Source organism: Ochotona princeps, chromosome 10 (assembly GCF_030435755.1).
Source record: "Ochotona princeps isolate mOchPri1 chromosome 10, mOchPri1.hap1, whole genome shotgun sequence".
NCBI lineage: Eukaryota > Metazoa > Chordata > Mammalia > Lagomorpha > Ochotonidae > Ochotona > Ochotona princeps.
Genome location: NC_080841.1, coordinates 30565405 through 30581209, shown reverse-complemented (window position 1 = coordinate 30581209; position 15805 = coordinate 30565405). Strand labels below are relative to the sequence as shown.

Sequence of the window (15805 nt, the reverse complement as noted above, 5' to 3'; positions counted from 1 at the left end):
TACGGGATGCTGGTGTCTCAGGCAGAGGTTAACTTAGTATGCCGTGGTGCCAGGCACTGAAATTGTATGTTGAAACTACAGTTTTTCAAGCTACAAATGTGGGACATTGGATATATATGGCTATACTGTGTTCTGAAAGAATTCTTTTTTTGTTGAAAAAGAATGTAGCAAGTTAGCTTAGATCTGGTTTTATTTCAAGAAAAGTATAGATCAAGGTCTTAAAGCTAGATTTCTGTCTTTATAGAATTGTAATTCCCAGAGGCTGTTCAACAAATAATCTATTTTTTAAAAATGTGCAAACCATTTCACATTTCATGTGCTATAATTTTGTAGCCTTGTGACTTAGTCTGCATTAATTAAAACTGAAAGACATTTGAAGATTTATGTTTCCGAAAGATTAGATGTATGTTTTTAATTTTTTTATTAAAGATTTATTTTATTTTTATTGGAAAAAATATATACAGATATACAGAGAGGAGGAGAGACAGAGAGGAAGATCTTCCATATGATGGTTCACTCTCTAAGTGAGTGCAATGGCCAGTGCTGTGTCAATCCGAAGCCAGGAGCCTGGAGCCTCTTCCAGGTCTCTCATGTGGGTGCAGGATCCAAGGCCTTGGGCCGTCCTTGACTGCTTTCCCAGGCCACAAGCAGGGAGCTGGATGGGAGGTCAGGCTGCCGGGATTAGAACTGTCACCCATATGGGATCTTGGGCACGTGCAAGGCAAGGACTTTAGTCACTAGGCTACCACGCCGGACCCTGGATGTACGTTTTTTAAAAAAACATACATGAGTGTGCTTATTTTTAAAATTGAGGAGTGTGTGCTTTCCCTGGCAGGGACTTTATGCAGTGCTTCCAGGGGAACTGTTTTCCCTTTCTTCGTCCTCCCCTCCCCCGTCCCCCCCAGACAGTGAAAACAAAACACGGCTGTCTTCCCTGGAGTTTTTTTTTTTTAAAGATTTATTCATTTTATTACAGCCAGATATACACAGAGGAGGAGAGACAGAGAGGAAGATCTTTCGTCCGATGATTCACTCCCCAAATGAGCCGCAGCGGGCCGATGCGCGCCGATCTGAAGCTGGGAACCTGGAACCTCTTGCGGGTCTCCCACGCGGGTGCAGTGTCCCGATGCATTGGGCCGTCCTCGACTGCTTTCCCAGGCCACAAGCAGGGAGCTGGATGGGAAGTGGAGCTGCCGAGATTAGAACTGGCGCCCGTATGGGACCCGGGGCATTCAAGGCGAGGACTTTAGCCGCTAGGCCACGCCGCCGGGCCCCTTCCCTGGAGTTTTTAAGGAATACTGTAAACCTTTATCTTCTTGGGGTAATCTACCACAGTGTGTGACACACTGAGTCTTTCTGAAGTTCCTGGAGCGCTGCGGCCGTCTGGAAGCTCCTTGGCCTTTGTCCCTGCAGCTCCAGCAGGCAAGCTGTGTCCCAGACGCGCGGTTTGTCAGCATGGGTTGGAAACCTCTTACTGCCTTTCTGTGTTAGCCAGTGTCTGAAGGCATAAAAAAAAAAATGGAACCTCAGGGCTTGGGAATCCAGAGGGCTTTTTTCAGTTCATGCTACTTAATCCAGCCAGGCATTATTTAAATAGTTTTTTTTTTTTTTTTCGACGATGTGTTAGGTAATGGACAGGGGATTTTCTTTTATCAGATGTAATTGGGAAAAGAAAATACAGATGATGTAACAAAGTACATACTTGGATTGGATTGGAGTGAGAGGAGGTGTGCAGATTCTGTCTTATAGGGGCCCATCGAGCGTAGCCTTTGGGAGCACAAAGTGTTAACACTTTGGTCTTACCTAAGAAATTGAAACTCTAAACAGTATTAACTGATGAGTGGCAAAGTAGCTTTACAGATTTAGCAACTGTGGTCATTGTTAGCCCTTTTCTACACAAAAGCTATTAAAACATGGATGATATATTCACATGATAATAGAACTAAGGTTTCAATGAAAATCTTTAGCCTGTAGCTGCTGAACTTTTTATTTTTGAAATGCATACATCAGTTATTTACATTTATATCTTAGTACTGCTTCATTTCAATTGGTAACATTTCAACCGGAAATCCCTTTAAGGCACAGGCATAAATAGTAAACCCTCATGAAGAACGTATTCTAGAATAACAATTTTTGAAAAAGGTTTATGTTGTTTGTTTGAAAGAGTTACCCAGGGAGGACAGGGAGAAAGAGAGATCTTTGCTGATTTCACTCTCCAAATGGCTGCAGTAGGCAGGAGTAGGCTGGACTAGGCTGGGCCAGGCGGAAGGCAAGAGCTTCATCCTGGTATCCCACCTGAGTGCAGAAGCCCAAAGCACTAGAGCCTTCCTCTACACATTAGTAGGGAGCCTGATCAAAAGTGGATCAGCTGGGACTTGAACTGGTATATGTGTGGGATGCCTGGGTTGCAGATGGCTATGTAATGTCTATACCACAATGCCTGCCCCAAGAGAGATCTTCCATTTACTGGTTCACTTCCCAGATGGCCACAACAGTTGGAGCTTGGCTCAAGGGACCTAAGCATGTGGACCATCTCACACTGCTTTCCCAGGCGTATTAACTGGAAGTTAGATCGGAATGAGCAGCCTGGATAGGAACTGGCGCTGTATTGCTTGCTGGTGGTGGCTTAACTTGCTGTGCCATTATGCTGGCCTTTGTTTTTTAAAGATTTGTTTATTTGTTTTTTTATTGGAAAGTCCAATATACAGAGAGGAGGAGAGACAGAGAGGAAGATCTTCCATCTGATGGTTCACTCTCTGAGTGCAATGGCTGGTGCTGTGTCGATCCGAAGCCAGGAACCAGGAACTTCTTCCGGGTCTCCCATATGGGTGCAGGGTCCCAAGGCTTTGGGCCATCCTGTACTGCTTTCCTAGGCCACAAGCAGGGAGCTGGATGGGAAGTGGAGCTGCCGGGATTAGAACCAGTGCCCATATGGGATCCCGGGGCATTCAAGGTGAGGTCTTTAGCCGCTGGACCACTGTGCCGGGCCTATGCTGGCCTTTTGAATAGCAATTTTAACTACTAGTGGCAGTAATTTGAAAAAGGTGAAGGCTATTTACTGGCCTCCCACAGTATGTAAAGTAGGGGGTTGGAGGCCCTGCTGTCCAGCTACCCTCCTCTGTCCAGTGACGGCACCTTCCCCGAGAGTCCCCATGTGTGCCTCACAATGTGCCCAGCAATTGTGGTTGGGCCTCCCAACTACTCCGCCTTTGTTACACGGTGAACTTGGTCTTCCCAGTTTCATTCAACAGGGAATTGGAAGCCCCAAGGTTGTAAGTGATTTACTCCTGGTTCCTGGCAGAAGTGAGTTTGAAGTGCATTTTCCTGCAGACACATGCTCTTTTCAAAATAGCGACTGCCTGGGTTAGAATATTTTTGTATACTTGACCTGGCAAGCCACGGCTTTGGGCTTCTTTGACCATGGCAGCTTCAACCACTGCTTTTCAGAGTCAGCTCTAATTATTTCTGAAGTAGAAAAAGAGGGACATTTTTCCCATGGAAATCTAATGCTGGACAAGGAGGTTGGTAGACAATTGTTTTGTCACGTTTCCAGTGATGTGGATGGAGGTACTTACCTCTCCCTGAACAGAAGCCACATGTCAGTGAGCATTTCTCCCATCTCTGACACTCCTGGGGAGATGGCAGGTCCCAGGCATCTGCAGGGCAAGGGGAGTGTAGTGATGAACTCTCGTCTGAGGAGTGTTGATAGTGTCTTCTTGGAGGTGGTGTATTTAAGCAGACGTAGGACAAAAGGCCCACCGTGCAGTAGCCAGGTTGGGAGGGCAGGAGGTCAGGGGGCCCGACTGGTGCAGAGATGCCAGTTTGTTGTCTTCACGCCCACCACGTGCCTGGCTGGAAGCAGCAGTGACCTGCAGGCTTGGCAGGATTGGGCGGCGGTGTCTCTGCACGTGCAGCATCTGGGCTGGGTCGTGGGCGGTGACTGCAAGCAGGCAGAGGAATTTGTTGGAAGTAAATTAGTGGCAGATGTTGAATGAGATCCCATCAGATCACTGCTCTTGTTTTCTTTGACCTGGGGACTGCTCGTGGACGGCCTGTCAGGGGCATCTGTTCCGTGCATGCTTCATGAGCTCTGCGGGGCTTCAGGCACTGTTCTGTTCTCAGGGAGTTTACCTTTCCTGGTGCTTACTGGGGAGTTTGGGTGTGTGCTTTGCAGGGGGCAGAATGTAAGTAAAAAAAAAAAAGAAAACGAAAAACAAAATATGAGTCTTGAAACTTCAAGGAGGAAGGTACAGGGAAGGCTGCTTTTGATTGGAGGCCAGAGACCTGACCAAACGCCTTTCTGTGGGTGCAGCATTTCAAGGTGCAGAATCTCCAGGGACTGGGCCAGAGAGGCCTGGCAGAAGCCTCCGGCCACTGGCGCCAGAACTCAGTAGCAAGGAAAGAGGTGGGAGCAGAGTTGGAAGAGGCCTCTCTCATTCGGGAAGGTGGTTGCTGCTGTGAGAATTTTCAGTAGCAAACGTGGTACTGCCTGCTTGATAGAAACTGTCCTGTTTGGCACGTGGGGAGTGGGTGTCAGCTGGGCCGGGGTTCTGTGGCTTGGAATGTTCCTCTGCAGCGCTGCAAAGGGCCCTGCAAGTGAACACCAGGGCCTCTCACCACAGCCAGGGCTTGGGCCCACTCCTGGCTGTGGGAGGCAATTGGAAAGGGAGCCAGCAGCTGGAAGATCCCTCTCTCTGCCTCTTAAATGAAAAGTAAAACAAATTTAGGCTTGTGAGGAAGCCTTCTGGTTCTCTAAAATCGAGTTGGGTGTTTCAGGTTTCTTAGGAAGCCATAATCTTATAAATGGGTTAGAACAGTTTTCATGTCTGCACTGCCCTGCAAGTTTCCATGTGACCGTTGTGAAGTTCCCTGGTGGTCCTGTGTTTTTCTGTCCGTGTAGCTCCATTTTTGTGACAGCATTACCAAGCACACAGATCTAGGGAACCCTGAGGCAGAGCTGGGGCTCTAGGGCTGTCTGTGTCAGTGTCATGAGGTCTAGTTGAAGCTTCTGGTTTGCGAAACTCAAGTGTTTGAAAAATTGATTGCCTGAAGGGGGTGGGACTGTTTTGAATGAAGGTTTTATTTTAAAGGCAGACCGGCTCTTTCTCTGGTGGGCTGGCTTGCTGCTCTCTGTAGCGGGTGACCTGGGTGTTTGTCCTGACCCCCCTTGCTTCCATCCTCTGCCAGCTGTTTGGTCCGGATGACGTAGCTCCCTCTCTCCTGCTTCACACACCCCTTGCCTGGACCAGTGCAGTGCACTCATTCCTTCCTTCTGACACTGTTTCCTGAGACTTCACTCATGTATCATGGCTGCCTCAGTGGTCATTCTGTACCAACACCGTGACTCTTCCCTGTCCCAAACTCTTCATTTAGAGCACAGAATGTGAACTCCTGAGCCAGGAACTAAGTTTCTCTATGGTCTGGCCCAGTGGATTGCAGCCAGTTTGTCCCAGTGATACATGTCCATTCCAGCATGTTCAGCCTGGTTAGCCACATGGTAGGAATGATTAGAGAGTTGGAGCATCAGGCCCGTCTGTGTTGCAGCCACCTCACTGGGCGTGGTGGTGCGCTTGGCACTGTGTGCAGGAGCATCCGTTTGCCCTGTCGGCTTGAGCCTCTGAGATTCTGGGGAGATCTGGCTCGGAATGTATGTGAGGATTCCTTCGGCCTTCATATGTGCTGCCTGCCTTTTGCTCTCAACACGTTGTCCCCTGCTGTGTCTCCTGCCCCTGACCTGCTCTGCTCGCCTGGACTTTGTTCTCCCTATGTGACTGTGAAATGAGTTTTCATGTTGCAAGATTTGCAGTACATCTGAGGCTTATGGGTTGGGGTTTGGCCTGATCATTCCTGGGAGGGCAGCCCATGGCAAGCTGGGTTTTCTCCTACTGCTGTGCGTCTGTCCTGCCTGTGAAATCCCTGATTGAGTTGGCCCAGTGGAGTGCTTGTGTCAGGCTTGACATGGGTCAGCTGACTGGGCCTCAGCTGTGTCTGCTCCAGGAAGCTCGCTGTTCTGTGAGCCCTCAGGGGATGTGGGCTGTGCTGGTTCACACATGCGCTTACAAAATTAACACAGCATTGCACACAAGGCAGGGGTGTAGTACATACAGTTTGGGCAAAGGAATGAATACTCTCAGTTTTTTTTTTTTTTTAAGATTTATTCATTTTATTACAGCCAGATATACAGAGAGGAGGAGAGACAGAGAGGAAGATCTTCCATCCGATGATTCACTCCCCAAGTGAGCCGCAACGAGCCGGTGCACGCAGATCCGAAGCCGGGAACCTGGAACCTCTTGCGGGTCTCCCACACGGGCGCAGGGTCCCAAGGCTTCGGGCCATCCTCAACTGCTTTCCCAGGCCACAAGCAGGGAGCTGGATGGGAAGTGGAGCTGCCGAGTTTAGAATCGGTGCCCATATGGGATCCCGGGGCATTCAAGGCGAGGACTTTAGCCGCTAGGCTATGCCGCCAGGCCCTCTTCTCTACACTTTCACAGCAGAGTGGGAGGTGGAAAGGAAAGAGCTAGCAGTGGTGGATTGGTTGTACTCAAGGCGTCGTGGATGGGTCTGAAAGATAGGATGCCTAGTGGATACAGGCAGTGACAGGCTGTGCCACAGTACACAGGGAAAAACACGTGCTTGGTAAAGGACAAAGTGTGACAAAATCAAACTTAGAAAATAGTTGGGAGGAGAATTAGGTTTGTGTGTGTGTGTTTGGTTCTTGTACTTCTGTATAATTTATGAGATATTGAAAACAAAGTAGGCTAAGGTGGGTTGTATTGAAGGGTATACTGAGAATTTGAAACCAGTCTAGATAAAGCTCTAGCATACTTGAAAAGGAGAGAAAATATTTCTTAGTGTATCCCAAAATAAGCAGGTACTTTGTTTGTTCATGTGAGACATTGGCCCTTTTAAGTACTGCCAGGCATTTTTTTTTTTAAAAAAGGATTTATTTATTTGTTTGAAAGGCAGAGAAAGCAAATGAATGAGAGAGAGAGGAAGAGAGATATTGTCCATTTGCTAGTTTACTCTCCGATTGGCTGTGGCAGCTGGAGCTGGTCCAGTTTGATGCCAGGAACCTAGAATTTCACCTGAGTCTGCTGTGTGGATTGCAGGGGCCCAAGTACTTGGACCATCTTCCGTTGTGTTCTCAGACACATTAGCAGGGAACTGGATTGGAAGTGGAACACCCAAGACTCAAAGCAGCATCCCAAGCAGTGGCTTGCCCCACTGTTGAGCATTCCTAATCTGAAAATCTGAAATCCAAAATGTTCTAATGTCGGAAACTTCTTGAACACCAACGTAACAAGTGGGACATTTCACACCTGACTTCTGACTTAATGTGATAGGTACACTAAAAACAGTGTGTAAAGTTACGTTTAGGCTAAGTGTATAGATTAATGCAGTGTTTAGAGTTGGGTCCCATCCCTAAGATATCACGTTAGATATGTGCAAATATTCCAAAATCTGGGGGGAAAACCCTCGAATCTGAAATATTTTTGTGTCTAACCATTTCCAATAAGGGATACTCATTTTTTGTTATTGTAACTTACTAAAATTCAAAATATGTAAAGATACATATTAGTGGATAAGGGTCGTGATAGGTTTTTTTTTTAAGATTTTTTTTTTTTATTGGAAAATTAGATATACAGAGAGGAGGAGAGAGAGAGAAAGATCTTCTGTCTAATGATTCACTCTGCAAGTGGCTGCAATGGCCGAAGCTGTGCTGGTCTGAAGCCAGAAACCCGGAGCTTCTTTCGGGTCTCCCACTTGGATGTAGGATCCCAAAGCTTTGGGCCATCCTCGACTGGTTTCCCAGGCTGCAAGAAGGGAGCTAGATTAGAAAGTAGGGCTGCTGGGATTAGAACCGGCGCCCAAATGAGATCCTGGCATATGTGAGGTGAGGACTTTAGCTGCTAGGCTTCTGTGCCAGGCTCCTGTGATGTTTTGATATTGGTTTAGCTGCTGGCATTGTAGTAGTTAATAAAGGGGCTTGCATTGTGGCGTAGTATGTTAAGCCTCCCCCTGTTAGTCTGGCATTCCATATGGGGGCTAGTTAGAGTCCTACCCAGATGCCCACTGACCTGCTTCGGAAAGCAGCAGTAGATGCTTCAAGTCCTTAGGCTCTAGTATCTACTTGGGAGACTGGGAAAAAGCTTCAGGTTTTGGTCTGGCCCAGCTCTGGCTGTTGTGGCCATTTGGGGAGCAAAGTAGCAGAGGAAAATCTCTGTTCTTCCTCTTTTTCCTCCTCCTCTCTCTGTAGCTCTGACAATTTTAAGAGTTAATGAAATAAATTTAAAAGTGTTTCAAAATGGTGTATGCAGAGCCTTGATTTTGTCTGATCATGTATATCTCAGAGGGAAGGCAGCCATTTGCAGCTGGTGTAGCCAGGTGGTCTTGCCACCAGTGGGTGGTCGTTGCCCAGTGCTCCTTCCTCTGAGCTGTGAACAGGCAGAATCTTGTCCCTCAGTGTCAACAGAAATGTTAGTTACGGAGTCATAACTTCAAGCCACCCTTCCTGTTTTTTTTTTTTTTCAATTTTTTGTTATCGTTTGTATATTTGAGAGAGATTCATGTCCATGTGGGCCTCCGATTAAGGTGGGGAGGGTGCAGGTATGGAGGAAGGTTAGTGGGACAAATGTTTCCATTTTTTTTTCTCCTGAGTCTGCAATGGGAGAAGGGGAGGGGACCTCCCCTTGTTGTCAAACTGTATCAGCACTCAGGGATGGGGGAGAGTCCCTTGATGATGCCTTAGAGATCTTGATATGAGGAAGAATGTTCTCAGGATATTACTTGAGTGGTTTTTTTTTAAAAGATTTATTTATTTTTATTACAAAGTCAGATATACAGAGAGGAGGAGAGACAGAGAGGAAGATCTTCCATCCGATGATTCACTCCCCAAGTGAGCACAATGGCCGGTGCTGTGCTGATCTGAAGCCAGGAACCAGGAACCTCTTCCGGGTCTCCCACGTAGGTGCAGGGTCCCAAGGCTTTGGGCCATCCTCGACTGCTTTCCCAGGCCACAAGCAGGGAGTTGGATGGGAAGTGGAGCTGCCAGGATTAGAACTGGTGCCCATGTGGGATCCCGGGGCATTCAAGGCGAGGACTTTATAGCTGCTAGGCCACGCTGCCGGGCTCTACTTAAGTGGTTTTGATGGTTCTGAGATGTGATCCACTTCATTGCACCAGGACTGAGAAAAATCTTTCCAAGGTCTGTTGGCTGACCAAGTCCACCTTAGTATATCTACAGACCCAAGGACATGCTGCAAAGCTTGACGGGGAGGGTTGTCCAACCCGCTCTGCTGACACTTGATGTCCTCTGCTGGCCTAGATAATGTTGGCCATCATGTCCCCCTTGTGTATTTGGACACACTGCACATCATCAACAACTGAGGAGGCTCCATCCCAACAGGCACTCCAAGGTCGGATCATATATATTGTGATGTTCCCTGTGTCTGAGGTTTGAGTCCAGTGGTCTAGTTGGACAGTCTCCCAAGAAACCTTGCCTGGGGTGATCTCAGATCTGACTCTTATGTGGCCAGTCAGTACAGGGTCAGACCTGGTCTGTCACCTGCACCAGCAACACACATATTGGTAGATGCAACTGCCCAGTCCACCCCACTCCCAGCCCTATATCTCATGCAAACTGATGGGTATTGTGACCTAGTCCAGCTCAGCTTGCTACAGGCCTGGTCTTAACGCACATCAGCGGATACCATGGCCTAGTCTAGTCTGGGAGACCCCAGTAACCTCCAGTAACCCCCAGTAACCAAATCTAACCCCAGCGCTGGTTTTTGTTATACTGGCATGTGTGCAACTTAACCCAGTCTGTACTCCATCTCTATCTGGCTCACATGCACACCTGTGGGTGCTGCAGCTCAGCTCAGTCCAGTCCAACCCACACCAACCCACACTCAGACCTGACCCACACGTATGCTGACAGGTGCTGCTTGCTGCCTTGAACAATCTGGCCTGCCCTCAGCCCTGAATCTCTTGCTCACCAACAGGAACTGCAGCCTAGCAAAAGAGTGCCCACAGTTCCCCTACCAGGCTGGCTTGCTACCCTGGATCTTGTGCCTACAAGGGGCAGTGCAGTCCAGTCTGATAAGACTTACACCCAGTTCCTAGCCCAGTTGGTCCACACCCATTCTGGCTTTCTCGTGCTGGTGGGTATGGTAGACCCAGCCCACATGCCGGCTAACAGGTGCTGCAGTCTGGTGTGGCCTGCCCCTAGCTCTGGCTCTCGTACTCACCAGTGGAAGCTACAGCCTAACAAGAGAGTCTCCCAAGTTCCCCTACCAGGCCTGTTTCCAGTCCTGGATCTTGTGTGTGCTAGCAGGTGCTTTGACCCAGTCTGGCATGGCCCACCCATAGTTTCAGCTCTCATTAGTGGGAATTGCAGTTGAGCTCAGCTGGGCATGATTCATACCCTGTCCTGGCTCTTGTGCATGCTGGTGGACGCAGCAACCCTGCTTGGCATGATCTGCCCTCAGTCCCTTGGTTTTCTGGTTTTAGTTGATGACTCTTGCTCAGATCCTTTGGCTGGCTGATGGCCTCTGTGGGGTCTTGGGTTGTTGTCCAACTAGCCAACAGGGACTTTTCTCTTTAGCTGGTCTAATCTGATCTCATAGCTTTCAGTTCAACCAAATGTCCATCTCTTCACATGTCTGTTGAGTAGAGATCTGTTGAATGGAGTTGTCTGAAAGTTGACTTTGAGATGCCTGTTTTATGGGTCCTACTCATTAACCTTCCCCACCTTCCTCCTCTCTATACATTGTAGCACTTTGGATTTAGTTGGTTAGTCTGTGGGTCCAGATCCATCTCGATTATCTCTGCCTTCACATCATACATCCAACCCTTAAGCAAGTCCTCATAGATCTGCCTTCAAAATGTAACAAACCTAGCCCTTTCTTGCCACCTTGGCTGCTTTCTGCAGTCCATGCTGCAGTCTTATTGCGGGCTAGGCCTGCATCTACCTCTTGACTGGTTTTCCTTCCCTGAGTCCCTGTAGTCTGTACGTGTAGTAGCCAGAGTTGATTTTAAAAAGTGGTGTAAATCATTTTCACATTCTGTGCAAAATCTTCCAGGGACTTCTGTTTGAGAAACAAAAATTGAGACATGATTCACATATAGTGAAATTTACCATTCTGAAGTGTGGAACTCAGTGGTTTTTATTATAAGCAGCCATCATTAGTATTGCCACAATTAATCACCATTCCAGAAAGTCATCCTGTAGCTGTTAGCAGTCATTCCCTATTTCAGTTCCCTGCAGTCCCTGGCAACCACTAATCTGTTTTCTGCGTCTAATGATTTGCCTCCAGTGGCCTCAGAATTAAGATCTAGCTTCCCTGCTGCAGTCTTAGAAAGTGTTTCTTGACACGTGGTTTCTGTGCCAGCTCATCAGCATCCCCTGGGAGCTGCGTAGAAATGCAGAATTCTGTGTCAACACCCGAGAGCTATAAATCAGAAACTCAAGGTGCGGCCCAGCATCTGTGTTTAACAACCCTGTGGTCCGGGCCCAGGTTTGAAGACCTTTGGCCTACAAAGTCTTGTGTACCTGGCTTCCGCTTGCCTGGCTAACTTAATCTCCTCTAATCCTTTGCTCTTGTTTCCTTCCGTCTGTGTGGTGTGGTCTTTGAGATCTACGCTGGCCTGTGCCCTCATCCGGTGACATGCTTGCTTGGTCATACAGGCACGTTCTCTGACTGCAGAGGTGCGAGAGGAGGGCCCTCACACTGGCCATCTCTTGTGTATGCCCCCTGCCTTCCCAGTTCTTTATCTCCTTCTGCCCTGCTCTCTTCCCCAGGAGGATGGCTTCCAGAAACTGCATCAGCAGCTTCTCTTGCCACCTGCCTTCTCGCTGGGTTTGCCCAGTGGAGACGCATAGGATGATGGAAGATGGGGGTGGGGATCTTTCCTAGCTCCTGCCCAGGGGTTCCCTGTGGGCTGGTGTGTCCCTCCCCACAGCTGTCTCTGAGTTTTGGGCTGTGTTTAGTGTCAGCTGTTTATGATTATTTCTGCATTAAAACCCAGATTGTATAGTGCACGATCTGTGTGTGCTTCAGGGATGAGGAGAGGGATGGAGGAGGAGGAGCTGCTCTGTAGTTTCTGGGTGGATAGCCTTGCCACACTGTGTATGTCACATCTCCAAGCAACTCCTGAACAGAGTTGTTCTCTTTCCTGTTTCCCCGCATTGGCTCTAAGGCATCCTCCCTTAGCCTCCCGACCTGGGACACCAACATGACTGCTGTGTAGCTGTGCCATATCCAGGACAGTGTAGCCGACGTGATGACATAAGCTCCCCCTTTTCCTTGGAGGCAGGCTCCGTTTGCAGAGCTTCCCTGGAAGACTTTTTTTTTTATTGTATAAATGTTATTTGGAATCATTTTTACATATTTGATTAGGGTGTGAAGGATCAAGGGCTAGAGGAAAGTGGGTGAGACCATTGTTTTGACATTCACTCTTTTCCTTCCTGTACCTGGGGCAGGGGAGAGACAAGGTGAGAAGCCACACCCCACCTCCCAACCATCCTAGGGTTGCTGATTGGGGCATTCTCTGAGGGTCTTCCTCAAGTAGTTTTTATATTCAGCAGTTCTGTATTGTAGCCAGTCTTGCCACTCCAGTCACGATAAAATCTCCAAAAATCCACCAGCTGACATAGTTCACTTTAGAGTCTGTTTGCTCAGGTGTTCACTGCTAACTCTTTGCTGGGGTGGTTGATCGATTTGTTCTGTCCTCCACCCTCTGTTATGGTACCAGGTGTCCTCAGCAGGGTCCAGTGTACTGCCAAATCTTCCATTTGCATCTAGATATCCTGTCCACTGCTCTGTAAGCCACTGAGGAGGCCGAGCTCTGACACATGCATTCCAGAGTCAGACCATGGAACCTGCAATTTCCTTCATGGTTGGAGTTTTGAGTCCAGCGGTTCACTTGGGGGGATTCCCAAAGAAACTTCATCTGAGATGATCCCAGACCTGATTCCTATGTGTGCATGCTAATGTAGGGTCTGGCACAGACCATCGCCCAAATCGGCCTTCGCATGCACTGTTAGTTGCAATTGCTGGGTCAGTTTCATCTCCAGCCCTGTCTTCTACGCAAACTAATGGGTGTTGTAGTCCAGCCCAATCCTGCCCATCCCATGGTTGGCCTTCATGTAAACCAGTGGGAGTTGTAGCCTAGTTGGAGCAACCCACAATAACCCCCGCCAGGCCTGCCCCCTGCTCTGGTTCCTGTGCTTGCCAATATGTACAGCCGACTGGTCTCTGAAAGACTCTTACTGTGCCAACAAACTGGAGGTCAGGCGGCGTGTTGGGGGCCAAGATCTGCCCTAAAAGGCAGCGAGCAGCCATGACACATTTGGCACTGTGTAGCCCAGGTCATAGTGGTGATTTGGAGCTCAGGCTGTGGAGAAGATCTTGGTTGGCTTTGGATTTTGGCTTTGCCATTGAAGAGTTGTGTGACCTGGGCAAGTCTGCTGATCTCTGGTTGTGTCAGCGTCTTCATCAGTCACGTGCATCTGTAGGTTCAGCACCTACTGTGTGCCTGTTACATAGCAGGTGCGGTTATAGGTGCTGAGATTATAGCACTGAACAAAGACGAAGCCCTTGAATGTGAGGCACTTACATTCCAGTGGGGAAGTCGGGTTATAAAAGCAAGTTTAGTACAATATGTGGTATGTTGGTAACTGTGCCAAGGGGAGATAAATCATGGGAGTGAGCTGGGTGTGTGCGCACTGCTGGAATTTGGGGGGAGTGGCCAGGAAAGACTAGAGAGAGGTGACATTTGAGTTCAGGCTTGAGGAACCATGGAAGGGAGCTGTTCTGGCACACGGGGAAGAGCAGTGCGGGCAGGAACAGCAAGTGGAAGGTTTCCAGGTGGGAACATACCTGGTCCATTTGCAGAACATCCCCCGGGGATGCTGGTGAAGCAGAAGGTGCTGGGAGTTAGGAGATCAGACACGGCAATGCAAGGTCATGGAGCGGAGGCGGGTGTGTGTGTGTGTGTCTATCACGTGGGACCTGCAGGCTGTTGCCAAAGTGCTGGGCTCAATTGGCACCTGGTAAACACTCCTGAAGCGGTGGCTGCTGGGGCACTAAGCATTCTTGTTTTGAAGATGGGGAGGTAGAGTTGCAGGGAGGTGTGCTTACTTTCCTGAAGTTGTTCTCATTATGAGTGAATCTGGAGTTCTGATCAGGTCTCTTTTTGGCAGTCCACAGAGATGTCGCAGTGCTGGCCTGAAATCCCTATGGTCCTGAAATCCCTATGGGATCATCTCCATACATGAAAGGGAGCAGAGGGTCTCATCCTGTGCTTGCTGTTTATACCAGGGCTAATCCTGTGGGAAAAGTAACCTGGAATAGAACAGAGCTCTCATTCTTATTTGTAATGAACTCCATTTTAAAATTAAAGTTTATTTTTTATTTGAGTGAGTGTGAGTGGGGCTTGCGGGGAGTGCTTTGCTTCCTCAAGTGCCTGCAGTGAACACAGCTGTGTGAGGCCAGAGCCAAGAGCCACACTCAGTGGCCCACATGTGCGCTCCAGTCACTGGAGCCATCCCTACTGCCTCTGGGCCTGCAATGTGCTGCTAGAGCTGTACTTGAATCCATATAGTCCAGTGTGGGACCCGGGTGTCCCGACTGCCAGGCCAGTGCCCATGCCAGGACTTGTACTTTTAAATAACTGGAGTGTTGTTTAGCCAAAAAGTTATAGACCAGGCCTTATTAAAATATGGGTTACTGCAGTTCACTGGAACATTTCCTCATCTCTTCCAACTATAAAGGGAAGCTGAAAGAGTGAAGGGCAGAACAGAGCAACAGAATTGCACCTTGGTCTTCTCACTTCATTCGCCAAGTAGATCACTGCCCCGAGTCTGGTTTCATTTATGAGGAGAGGACACGTATCCCGCTTACCTGAGTTGATGTAAATTTCTGAGATAATGTGTTTGAGAGCACTGAAAGGTGAAATGTGCAAGGGGCAGGTGCCATTAATTTCCATAGCAGGCTTTCCTTTGTTGATGTAGTGTGTGCTTGTGTTTAGATGGCCATCCTGTGTGTCCAAGAGCAATTACCTTGAGGAGTGTGGTAGAGTACTGTTTGATACTAACATGATACTGTTTGATACTAACACGTCCATCATCAAATATGCAGTCTGTTCTGCTCAGAGCAGTGATAGGGTGAGATTATGTGAGTGTAGTTACTCTCTGCTGTTTGTTTTCAGGGTTTTATGATTTCTGTGTCCCCATGGTAAGTGCTGCCTGGCTGGCTAAGTTAAGACCTAAAATGTGTATTTACTGCAATATGAAAAACCTATTTAATTACCTTGAAAGCATCTGGGCTCATACTAGCGAACTCCGGAGCTTTTAAATAATTATTGTTTCAAAATGTCCACTATTTTAATATTCAGGATTGTACTTTATGTCATAGATGTGTGTGTGAGTTACAAAAAGTGCTTCTTTCTGAAAGCACAGTTTTTGTAAAAAGCTACCCTGAAGCTCCCAAGCCCTGTTTGTTCTCTCGTGCGTGCATCCTCTCAATTCTGAGCAGATCTGTGGCACCCTCACTGATGTCCCAGCCAGTTCCCGTCCTGGTCTCAGACCTCTTGGCCTAGCGCAGCTTTCACTGTTCTGGGGTCATGGGTAGAAAAGTCCAGGTCGGAAGGAGGAGTTGCATGGTTGTTGGCAGCCCCTGTGGCTGCTGCACGATGCTCTGTGTCCCTGTGGCCCAGCACAGGTTCCCCTCGCTCTGCTGGTTCTGCAGGAGGCCTACAACTCCTGCTTTCCTCAGTGTTCAGTATGCTCTCGCTTACTATATTT

The 15805-nt window shown here is 48.3% G+C and overlaps 1 protein-coding gene across 5 annotated transcripts in view; it reads left to right on the top strand.

The window, feature by feature from the left end:
• TP53BP2 (tumor protein p53 binding protein 2) overlaps positions 1-15805 on the top strand; it is a 59788-nt gene that overhangs the window by 6168 nt on the left and 37815 nt on the right. The gene's annotated exons all lie outside the window — the stretch shown is intronic.